Raw genomic sequence first — 12,509 nt, 5'->3', positions numbered from 1 at the left:
CAGACTACAGAGAGTACTCAGATGAGGTGGGATTATCACTAAACATACTTTCTTTATACAGCAGTTATTTGCAATGCTTGTATCTCACTACGTTATGAATTTGTGTGTGTGTGTGGCCACACCCACATGTACAGAAGTTTCTGGGCCAAAGATTGAATCCAAGCCACAGCTGTGGCAATACGGGATCCTTAACCCTCTGCACCAGGCCAGGGATCCAACCTACCCTCTACAGCAACCCAAGCCACAGCAGAGACAAAGCAGGATCCTTAACCTGCTGCACCACCAAGGGAATTCCCATAAGCTTTTTCATTTCAACACCACTTCCCTAAAGTACCATCAGCTCTGTAGGCAGGCATCTGATTTCACCACATGTTTTGAATCTATGTAGTGTTTTTAAATATAATAATTTGGATTTATTTACCATTTTAAGTTAATAATATTGAAATGTATATATTTTGTTTTACCTTTACATTACACTGTGCAGTAGGTAAATGTTGTCATACTATGCAGTAGGTAAAAGTTTATTGTTGAGTCACTTTTAACATGAGAGATTTAGCAAATCTTGGTAATTTATGTTTCTTTGCATTAACTCTTGCTTTGTCCCATCAAACTTAGAAAAGTCACAGAGCTGAGAGAGATTAAGTATCAATCCTCTTTTTATAGATGCCCTGATTGTGAAGTAAGTTGTTTCAAGTCCTTGGAATTGTAGTTTAAATGCTCTTACCAACACACCATTCCAATCATAAAACAAATGGCAGGATTTCATTATCTAGCAAATGCGTGATAACAATGCCACTGAACAAGATGGAAAGGTACAGTTGTGACTGAGCAGGGCCCTATGGGGCTCCTGGGCACTATAGCCTTTCTATGTCCTCCATTTCTTGTTTGTAGGAAATGGGCCTCATTCAGCCTCCATGGCCTTCCCTGAGTTCCAAGTTGCTGATGGGGAAGAGAGGAGATGCAAAGACAAGAGAGGAATAGTCAAGCAACAATAGTACAGCCCTGGAGCAGTATCCTTGTTCCCCCTCAAGGGATACACATAATTTCATAGGCATCTCATGCACCTAAGAGAAAGTTATATTCCTTATGCTTCTTTTAGAAACTCAGCAGCTTTAAAACTCAACAGCTTGGAGCCCTTCCTTTTGCTTCTTCCTCATTTGATTGCACCCTAAATACCATCACCTATAAGCTAAAGATGAGGCACCCTGAGTGCAATTGCCTGTGGGGTAAAGATTATCATCACATGATGTTTTTCAAAACTTTTCTGGTTTGTTCTAATCTCTGATCAATACACCCTTTTCCTAAGTATTGCCATGACCCAGAAGACCACCACCAGGATTACAATGACAACTCTTGACACCAACCTCAATGGCTGCGATTCCCCGAAAGAAAGAATGCATGTTTGCCCCAACCCTGATTCTTATCCGAAAGCCTGCTTTTCTCCCTTTATGCTATCCAACTCCCTTCAGTTCTTCCCCAAAGGAGGGCACAGTCTTTAAAGCATTGGCCTGCTGTGGCCTCCTTTGCCTGGCAAAGCAATAAAAGCTATTTTTTTCTCCTTCACCCAAAACTCTGTAGCAACTCTGCGTTTCTATTCAGCATTGGTGGGCGGAAGCTGAGTTTCAGCAATACAGGTACACCTCATAGAGAGCCAAGTCCAAGGAATTCTTTTTAACTTTTTAAAGTAACGATAGATTCACACGAAGCTGCAAGGATAGTTCAGAGAGGTCTCATGTGCCTGGTCTGTTTCCCCCAGATATATTTTATAAGTGGAGAAAATTTACCCATTAATTTGTCTGTTCTCTGAAAAAGCTCATTATAGATTTAATAATGATAGCTGCAATTTTTTGAGCACCTGTTTCATACCAGTAGCTTTATCTATATTATCTCATTTGGAGCTCACAGAAGTCCTGTAAGGCAGAAGTGATCCTCAGTTCGTGGCTAAGGTAACTCAGATTCCAAGAGTCACTTCCATCAGGTCCCAAGGCCAGATCTAACTGCCTTGCACATTTCACGTTTTCCACATTAGGGAGAGCTAAAGTTCATTCATTCCTTACACTGTGTTCCCACAGAATCCTGACGATTAACAAAAGCATTTTATTATCATTTGTCAAAAATTTTATTTTCCCAGAAATTAAAACTGTTGGTTTTTAGATCTTCACACAAAAGAATGTGTTGCATTAAGTATTTTTATTTTATTTGGGACCAACAGTTTTTCCCACGGAGTTCAAAATTAAGCAGGAGCGAAAGGTGATAGATCATGTGTAAGTTCCCTTTCAAAAACTTTTGGATAATATAATCTATTGACTTGACAGGATTGCTAAATTCTTTAGAAAGCTGTGCTCTGAGACACTGTAGCTCACTATATTACACATTAAAATTCCCATCACCACATCTGCCAAGTTTACCTACTGCCTTAGTTAGTTCTGGCTGCTTTAACTAAGTACCATAGACTAGGTGATCCAAAAGCAACAAGAAATTATTTCTCACAGTTCTTAGAGGCTGAAAGTCTGAGATCAGGGTGCCAGGTTGTTTGGGTTCTGGTGAGGACTTCCTTCCAGCTTGCAGACTGCCATCTTCTCACTGTATTCTCACACGGCGGAAAAGAGGCAGGAGAGCCCTCTGGGGTCCCTTTTATAAGGGCACTAATTCCGTTCAGGAAGGCTCCATCCTCTTGACCTAATTACTTCCCAGAGGCCTCAGCTCCTAATACAATCACCTTGGGGGTTAGGATTTCAACATATGAACTTTGGAGAGACAAACATTCCAACCATTTTACCTACATCTGGATTTCCTTCTGCTACCGAGAATGAACTCCTAAGTCCAACTCTTCCACTTTTGTACTAGATCTGTTTTCTTTTCTTTTTTCCTTTTCTCTTTTTAATCTTTTTAGGGCTGCACCTGAGGCATACAGACGTTCCCAGGCGAGGGGTCCAATTAGAGCTGCAGCTGCTGGCCTATGCCACAGCAACACCAGATCTGAGCCGCATCTGCAGATCTACACCACAGGTCATGGCGATGCCAGATCATTAACCCACTGAGCGAGGCCAGGGATTGAACCTGCAACCTCATGGTTCCTAGTCAGATTCGTTTCCATTGTGCCACGATGGGAACTCCGAGGACTAGTCTTATAGCCTCTTTTGGTTCTGTCACAGAGGCATATATAATTTAATGATGTAGCTTAAGCTGCTTGAGTTCATTAAAGCACAGGGCAAGTCATCAAACAATAATAATAATCACTTGCCTTGCTCTGTGTGTGTGTGTGTGTGTGTACTTTTCTTGGGGACATTAGAGGAAAGCAGGTCAAGCAGCAGAATTTGAGTTTTCCTGAATCTCTTGGTCAAACACCACCTTAGTTGCTTTTACTTTTGGGATGACTGAAATTTACCTTAAAAACCCAAGAACATAAACTGAAAAACTTTTAGAAATTCTAGAGTTTAGTAATGTGGCCAGTTACAAAATCAAATACAAAAATCAATATGAAAACTGTAAAACTCTTGCAACAGAGGAAGGTAAAATGGAGAAGCATTTAAATTTAGCTTTAAATGTGAATAATAGGAGTTCCCATGTGGCTCAGCAGAAACGAATCCAACTAGTATTCATGAGGATGCAAGTTCAATCCCTGGCCTCCACTCAGTGGGTTAAGGATCTGGTGTGGCTGTGGCTGTGGCTGTGGTGTAGGACAGCAGCTGTAGCTCCGAATCAACCCCTAGCCTGGGAACCTTCAGGTGCTGTGGGTGCAGCCCTAAAACGCAAAAAATAAAAAATTTTAAATGTGAATAAAAAACTTTTTTTTTAAGGTAAGATTCTGGGCAATTCTAATTTATCTCATGGTACTTATAATGGATTTTTTCAAATAAATATATCCCATCATAAAAATGCTTTTTTATAAGACTTTATAAGTGGCATCACATGATTTTTCCCCCTGGCATAATCATCAAACAGGAAAAGTTTTGATTATGGAATAACATTTCCTGATAACCATTTGTTGAAAACATTTAACATTTCCTGATCTGAAAATTGTTGTGTTTTTTTTTTTTCTTTGTGTATTTTATTGTTATACTTAACAAAGCTCTCTAGCCCAGTGGGATGAAATCATCCTTTTGGAGAAAGAAACTTTGAGAAAAACATGAGTTTTATTAGAGAGACATTTTCTAGTCACGAAGAAAATAAAAATGACACAATTTTCACTTGGTGGGGAAAATAATAAGTAGTTTTTCTTTAGCCTACACTTAAGAAATTTTGATTTCTTTGGCACATTTAATTCTCCAGAGAAACTGCATGTTCTTAAAGGCAAAAAGACATTAAAATTCTACACCTCCAGAATAAACTTTCTTCCTTTAGTTGATTACACTTTGTGTGGCTGGTTCTGCCAGGCCATTAGCAAAGGGAGCCAGAGCCGTGCTGATTATGACAGTGAACAAAGGAACTAGAATCCACAGACGTCTAGGCCCCACATGCTGTGTGCCCTGTGTTACCAGAGATGCTACGGAAAATTCAGTTAAAGGAGGTAACCTTGCTGTCCTGGACCTCAAGGTCTAAAGAGGGGAAATGCCATGAGGACACATGGGGAGACGACCTGGAGATGAGTCTAGAAAGTCAGTTCCTAAGGGCATGAATCAATTTATTTTTTGCCTTTTTAGGGCTGCACCTGCAGCATAAAGAGGTTCCCAGGTTAAGGGTTGAATCAGAGCTGTAGCTGCCAGCCTACAGCACAGCAATGTCAGATCCAAGCCACATATGCAACCTGCACCACAGCTCATAGCAACACTGAGCAAGGCCAGGGATTGAAACTTCGTCCTCATGGATACTAGTCAGATTCGTTTCTGCTGAGCTAGGACAGGAACTCCAGGGCATGGATGAATTTTAAACAGAGATCAGATGTGGTCTGCAGGCTGGCACGAGGGGACAGGTAGATATAGGCAAACGAATTGCTTAGTGCTACAGGAGTCCAGATGGGAGACAAAGCAAGTGGTAAGAGGTGGTTCGGGGATAGAGAGGAGAAAGGAGGGATTAAATAAATGCACTACATAATAACCTCTGCGGTCATTTCGCTCTTGTTCTCTCTTAACACCAGTGGAGTCTTCACACAGGATTTAACTTAGCTGTGGTGACAGAAACTAAGAGCAAGGGTTTTTTCCATCCACCTCTGGGTCAGAGTTCCTAAGAAGGAACAGCTTGCTCCTGGCAGGCAGCATGGAAGTGGTGAAACTCGGAGCCAAGTTATCTGCAAGCTTGTTTTTCAGACCAATAGATCAACCTCTTCACCTGATGATTGTCAGCAGAACTCACCTCCTCGAAGCACAGGGATTCGGCCCTGACCCCAGCACAAACCCAGCAGGGCCCTATTATACCTCGGTATCCTCTCCCTGCTCTGTCCTCAGCATCTTCAGCAAGGCGATGTCCTCATGCCCTCAGCTGGGAGCATTCTTATAGCTTCTCAGGTGGGTGTGGTCTTTGCAGCTTTTCCTAAACAAGTGGCTCTTCACTCAAATTGCCTTTTAGGGGTCAGGCTGTTCCGAAGTCTGGCCAGTGGTCAGACAAGGCCTCCCTAAGTTCTCTGCAACAGCAAGAACTCCAAACTGATGTCACCACTCCAGCCTGAGCCAATGTGGGTCTGGAGAAGTCAGGATAGCAAGTCTGCAACCAGGAGGAAAGGCAGGGACTGTCTTCTCAAGTCAAGATTCAGAAGCTCAGGTCTCCTTTCGGTCAGGAATGCCATCCCCTCTGGTGAAAATACAAGACTTGGGTCAATGAGAGAGTTTACGGGCCCTGTTCAGAAGAAACTCTGTGGAGACTTCATTATTTAGTACCGGTATCTATTTAATCCTCTCCCCTTCTGAGAGCCCTATCTGATGTGCTAGTTCCAGCTAGCGTTTGGCACCACAGACCCAAGTCCCTAGAGAACACTTGGAAACCAATTCATCATCTCCTTTTGCAGGGCCTGGTGTAAACTTTCCACAGCTTGATAGTAAAGCCGGAACTGATGATCCCAAATATATCACAGTGAAATGTGGAACAAAATAAAATTTCTAGCTCTTTTTTTTTTTGAGCTTTTTTAAAAAAATTGAAGTAAAACTGGCAGATTACATTATTTAAGTTTCAGGTGTTTTCCTGTGTAATTATTGATATAATCTGTATCCTCTATCAAGTAATCACCACTAAGACTCTATTTACCATCCATCACCGTGCAGTGCACCTCCTTCACCCATTTCCTAATGCTTTTTTTTTTTTTTGGTCTTTTTGCCATTTCTAGGGTCGCTCCCGTGGCATATGGAGGTTCCCAGGCTAGGGGTCCAAGAGGAGCTGTAGCTGCCAGCCTACGCCAGAGCCATAGCAACGTTGGATCCTAGCTGCATCTGCAACCCACACCACAGCTCACAGCAATGCCGGATCCTTAACGCACTGAGCAAGGCCAGGGATCGAACCCGCAACCTCATGGTTCCTAGTTGGATTCGTTAACCACTGAGCCACAACGGGAACTCCCCTAATGCTTTTTGTACACTGAAATAAAATTGCTCATGTACTGTGTGGGGTAGGTCTACCTTTAGGGTTCCTAACGATAAAATGAGGAGAGAGGTCTGTAGAAAAGTTCTGGCTCTGTTCCCTAAACGTACCCAGACCATGTCCTGAATACTGATCCAATTCTCATCACCCAAATAGCTACCCATCCTATTCCTAGAGGATTTCCAAGCACCACACAGAAGGAGGAAATGAAGAGTAAAGCTTTAGGCAAATGCGGAATCAGTTATTAGTCAGTGGTTTACAGCAAGGCTGCAAAACAAGCAGGAAATACATCATCAAGAAATGAGGAGTCTGTGCTGGGATGCTGGGGCTGGGCTCCATAACCTTTGAAACTTTTTTCTCACCTCAACCCTCTTCTAACTCCAATCTCTCTCCACAGGATTTGACAGAGCTTTTTCCTGCTCGTCTCTCTCAGAAGGAGCTCTTCCCTGGCTCCGCTCTGGACTTCAGTGTCCTTTTTGTCTTTTACCAACCCTTGCTTTTGACGGCAGGGCAGTGCTGCCTCTTATCTCTTATGAATGAGCACTTCCGCCTACTACTGTCATCAGAATGACAGGCCCTAGTTTAACCAGTCTTCCCGGTTCCTGGGACTTCAAATCCTCTTTCTCTTTCTTTTCCCGAGTGGGGCCACTCACAGTAGCTCATGGCTCAGATATGTCTCCCATGCCTCCCTAAAACTCAGAGAAATCCCTGCCCCAGACAGACAATCCTGGGAAGCCTACTGGATTCTCTATTTTGTATTCAGGGCTTGGGACTTGAGGATAATTATTCTGAGGCCTGGGCTACTCTTTGCAGCCCTCATCAGAGGATACGGGTCGATGTTTGCCTGACCCCACACTTCCCAGCTGGAGGTTTGTTTCTTGGCGATCATGTCAGGAAGCCCATACCGCTGAGCTGTGGGGCTCACTTCTGTTCACACACAGAGCATGCAAGCTCTTGCCAAAACTGTTTTAAACACCACATTGATGTCTAACTATTGTCTCAGCACATCTCCTTTGCTCTGAGCTGATTTGACTTTAAATGTAAATTAGTGATAAGACATGAACATGGAAAATGATCCGACATGTGGAGCCGTGGCAACAAGGAGAACAGGCACTAACCTTTATGGAGTCCCTACAAGTGTAGCACAATTAATCACAACACAATGATGATATTTACTGTATGCATACTATGTGTAAGGACTGTGCTAAGCCCTCACATGTGACCTAATTTAATCCTCACTACAACCCTATGAAATAAGTACTGTACTGTTGTCCTCATTTTATGAAAGAGAAACAAAAGCTTAAAGAGGTTAAGTAGCTTGTTCAAGATGAACTGGGCTTCAAGTCAAGTTCTGTTTAAAATCTAACATCTGACTCATTCTCTCACTCAACTTTTTTTTTTAATTAGAATTCTCATACGTTTGTCTGTTTTATTGCTCTTTTCAAAGAATTAGTTTTGGTGGTCTATTTTTCCTCCCTATTTATTTTTATTATTATTTTCTGCTTTTATCTTTTTTTTTTGTCCTTTTGCCTTTTCTAGGGCTGCTCCCACGGCATATGGAGGTTCCCAGGCTAGGGGTCTAATTGGAGCTGTAGCCGCTGGCCTATGCCAGAGCCACAGCAATGCCAGATCCGAGCTGCATCTGCACAGCTCACGGCAACGCCAGATCCTTAACCCCCTGAGCAAGGCCAGGGACTGAACCCGCAACTTCATGGTTCTTCGTCGGATTCATTAACCACTGAGCCACGATGGGAACTCCTGCACATATATTTAAAGCACACAATTTGAATCTGGTGCTGCCAGCGAGTGCCTTCCCAGCTGCACAGAGGAAGCCTGTTTTTAGTGGAAAGCAAAAGAGAGAGACCAACAGACAGAGGGAAGCAGAGGCAGACAGAGAATGAAAGAGAGGGAGGTAAGGTTGGGGTTGGAGAAACAAGAGAGATGAAAGTGAGAGAGAAAATAATATTAGTGATTATACCTAAATCCAAATCCATCCCTGACTTCCCAGTTTTATAGGCCCACATGCTTTCTCTTCCATATTCCTGTCTCTCTCTTCCTGAAGTTAGTCTTGGGTTTCTGAACTTGCAAGAGACAGAATACAAACTGTCACCTCTCATTGCTTCTCTTTCAGAATCTACTCATACAAACCCTTAGTGAACAATGTAGAGTTTTCTGAATGTTTCAAAGAAAAAAAAGAGGAGGTTGATGAGGTATATCCACTGCACGCAGCCAGCAAACCCCAGTGGGGGCTTCTCGTCTCTGTTCCCATCCTGATGGAGGTGGTTCCTTCTGATTCTTTTACCTCGCAGCCTTCAGCCCCTTTGGTTGCTTCTGTTACGCAGAGCAATCTCGCTACCATCTTTAATCCAAGCATCTCTTTGAAGCTCTGATGTCTATTCTAGGTAGTTTTTCTTTAAAACTAATACCAAAGTATCCATTTTATTTTACATATTACCAGATCTCAAGCCTCTAATCCTTAAGGCTTAACTTTCTAGTCAAGTGAAATGAAGTCTGCAATTCACACCTCCTATGCCCAAGGCGAGCCACCAGCCACCAGCTGCCATAGGAGCAATGAAAGTGTTCACACACTTGTAAGTGAAGAGAGAGGGGTCAGAGACAAAGACACTTGGCCATTCCTTAGACCGAGCCTTTATCAGTTTACCGATTCAGCTGCATGGAAGGGTGAAATGGAGCACAACAGCCAAGAAAGGGCTACATCCATGCATTCACACCTTTTACTCTGCAGGGGTTCTGCCCAAGATTAAACACAACCCAGTCAATGTTTGGGAGTCAAGTTAGTATTCCCCCATTTGGAGGAGAAGAGGGGGAGGAAGGCAGTGTGGCAGAAGCTACTGGTTGTTGCCACAACATCAGTTCTTTTCTTCTCAGTAATAGACACCCCCACATTTAGATGGGTGTGAAGCACCTAGAATAGAAGCTACATTTACCAGCTGGCGTTGAAGCTAGATGCAGCATATGGCTAAGCTCTGGACAATGAGATGTAAGCATAAGATGGTGTGTGCAACTTCGGGAACGTGTCCTTAGAGGTGGAGGATATATCTTCTCTTCCACTTTTCCTCCTTCTCATTGGCCGGCATGTGGATGTGATGGCAGGATCTAGGGCAGCCTCTTGGACCACAAGATGGACGTCCCATTTGGAGGACGGCAGAGCAACAGATTAGAAGGAGACTGGGTGTCTGACAACTGGAGAGTTGCCAGCTTCTGTCTTCTTACAAACCATCTGCACATTGTAGCTGAACCTATTTTAACTGATGCCAGAGGAGATATCACCCCCTCTATTGAAATCATAGCAAGAAGGCCTTGAACTCTATGCTGAGCAGTTTAGATTTGGGGGTTATATATAATGGGGAACAAGTAATGGATTTTAGATTTGCAAACAAATAAAATTCGTTCACATTGGTGGCACTATTGTATTTTCCCTTAACGTCACTAAGGACTAGAGCACAACTTTTTAAAATTTCATGCATGGGTCACTAACCACATGAACAAAGAAAAGAAGAGGAACAACAGAGTAAGTTTGTCAATCTTAATTTTCACTTAAAACAATTTAGTATTCTAGGAAGTACATAGGACTTCCGAGAAAGGAGTGGAGAATGTTGAAATAAAATTTTTCAGTTGATACCATCTCTCTTTTTCTAGCTCTGGAGATTTTTTTTTCTTTTGCCTTCTGCATAAAATTATTTACTGTCTTCTCTTTGGATTAACAGCCAGTAATGGATCACCAAGAAAATCAGAAATAAACTGAAATCAAAGGAACTATAATGGTACAGTGGATATTTTAAATTTTGGGCTGCCCGGGGTCTATTTTCTTATGTAAAGCACTGTGGTTTCCCTTTTGGGGAACTGCTACTTTCAGTATGAGCAGAAAATCATATGATTGTCAACAAATTCTTTTGTTATCTTCAGAAAGACCTCAATTTTTTAGAAAACTTTCTAGTTATTGTTGCGAATAGATATTCTATCTTAAGGAAGTTGATGTTTACTTGAATGTGCTTGCAGTTATATCATACATCCTATAGCATGGCCTTTTCACTTAATATTTTGTTTTTGAGATTTACCCATGGCGAATCATCTCGATCTAGCTCACCTGGCTCCTATATAATACGGAGTTTTATAAATTTATTAAGTTGAACCATATCGAAATGGTTGAATCGCAGCAATTTCATATGGTTCCTATGGATCATATCACAATGATCTATTTTCCAATTGATGAACATTTAAGTTATTTTCAATATTTCATTATTGCAAGCACTGATGTGATGAAAACCCATTTACACATCTCCTAAGTACTGTGCAAAATTTTCTCTAGGTTATACACTGAAAATTAGAATTGCTGGATTTTAGGGCATGTGTAACTTCCGTTTTATCAGACAGTGCCCAGTTATTTCTCAAATCATTTGTTTGTATCAGTTTCCACTTGCCAACGCTGTACAAGAATTTCCTCATCCAGACCAACACGTGGTATCAGAAATCTTGCCAATCTGATGGGTCTGAAAAGATATACCCTTGTTTTAATTTGCATTGCCTTGATTACTGATCAGTTTGAACATCTTTTTGTACTCATATTCATGCATTTTTTGAACATACTCTTTATATCATTCCCAGTTAGCTAATGGTTATTTGACTTTTCCTCCCATTTTGTAGAAGTTTTTCATATAGTTTGACTATTGCATTATGGTTAGACGTGTTGTATCTTCTCTGAAGCACTGGCTTGTCTTTCAGAATCTTTTGTTTCGAAGAGGTTTTAAATTAGAAAATATTCAAATTTGACTGTATTTCCTTTATGACCTGTGATTTTCGAGTCTTGTATGGGAATTCATTCTACCCTGTGGTCACAAAGACATTATTCCACATTATCTCCTATAAATTTTCAAGGGTTAGTTTTCACATTTGAGTCTTTAATTCATCTGGAATTGAGCATGCATATGGTACAAGATGAAGGTCTAACCTTTTCCCTATGATAACATTCTGTTTCTGCATCATTTATTGAATAGCAATCTTGTCTACACAGAGTTGCGATGACATTTCCGTTATCTTCTAAATGTCCACACTTGCCAAGCTTCTTTTCTGTACTTCTTTTCCTGGTTAATTGGTCTCTTTTTTTTTTTTTTTTTTTTTTTTTTTTTGCCTTTGTCAATGCCACATTGTTTTACTTTCTATAGCTTTATAGTAAGTATTGATATCTGAAAAGGTAATCTTTCTATACTCTTTTTCTTCTTATGGTTTTCCATCAAAAAAATTGTCAGCTGTTCTTGACCCTTTATTATTTGCTTGAAGTTTATGCTCAGCCTGTCAAAGCCCAGAACAAAGCATGAATGTGTAGATTAGGGGGAAGAATTGACCTCTTTATGACACTGAGTCTTCCCAGCCATGAGCATAGTCTAACTCTCCATTTATTTAGGTCTTTTTCTTTAGGCCTCAGATAGGTGTGTGGAAGTTCCTCGGTCAGGGATCAAACCCATGTCACAGCAGTGACCTGAGCCACAGTAGTGACCCAAGCCAGAGCAGTGGCAACACCAGATCTTTAACCACGAGGACACCAGGGAACTCCTGGGTGTTCTTCTATGTTACTAAGTAATACATTGTAATATTTTTCATAAGTATTTTCATTATCTTCCATGTTAGTTGTATTCCTAGGTTACTTTTGTAAATGGAAAAAAATTTTCATTTTAATTGGTTGTTGCTTGTGTACTGGGAGGCCACTGAATTTTTTATTTTGCTCTAGTAACACACCATCTTGCTGGACTCTTTTATAAGCTTGAATAGTTTGTGGAGTCTCTTGAATGTTGTTTGGACAATCCAATTCTCTGGAAATCATGTTTTTTCCCTTCTATTTCATTTATTTTTCCTACTTTTAGCTCTGGCTAAGACCTCTAGAACTGAGTTGGATAGAATCGGTAATTGTGGCATCCTTGTCATGTTCCTGACTAAACAGAATGTTTATGTTTCCCTGAGTATGATATTTGTGGTATATTTTTGAT

The 12,509-nt window shown here is 41.3% G+C and overlaps 1 protein-coding gene across 8 annotated transcripts in view; it reads right to left on the bottom strand.

Annotated features, from left to right (window-relative positions):
* Positions 1-12,509, bottom strand: part of RCBTB2 (RCC1 and BTB domain containing protein 2) — a 100,648-nt gene that overhangs the window by 77,222 nt on the left and 10,917 nt on the right. For 3 of the 8 annotated variants that reach the window (XM_013996904.2, XM_021065336.1, XM_013997789.2), the window contains exon 1: positions 5,293-5,703. The gene's annotated coding sequence lies outside the window, so the exon portion shown is untranslated. Of the gene's footprint in view, positions 1-5,292; positions 5,728-12,509 lie in introns of those variants that run through there. The other 5 variants (XM_013998101.2, XM_021065339.1, XM_021065342.1 and 2 more) reach the window with 3 other exon arrangements.

Source organism: Sus scrofa, chromosome 11 (genome assembly GCF_000003025.6).
Source record: "Sus scrofa isolate TJ Tabasco breed Duroc chromosome 11, Sscrofa11.1, whole genome shotgun sequence".
In the NCBI taxonomy this organism is placed as follows: domain Eukaryota; kingdom Metazoa; phylum Chordata; class Mammalia; order Artiodactyla; family Suidae; genus Sus; species Sus scrofa.
The sequence above is the reverse complement of the archived record's forward strand: the minus strand, read 5'-3'. Positions and strand labels throughout refer to the sequence as shown.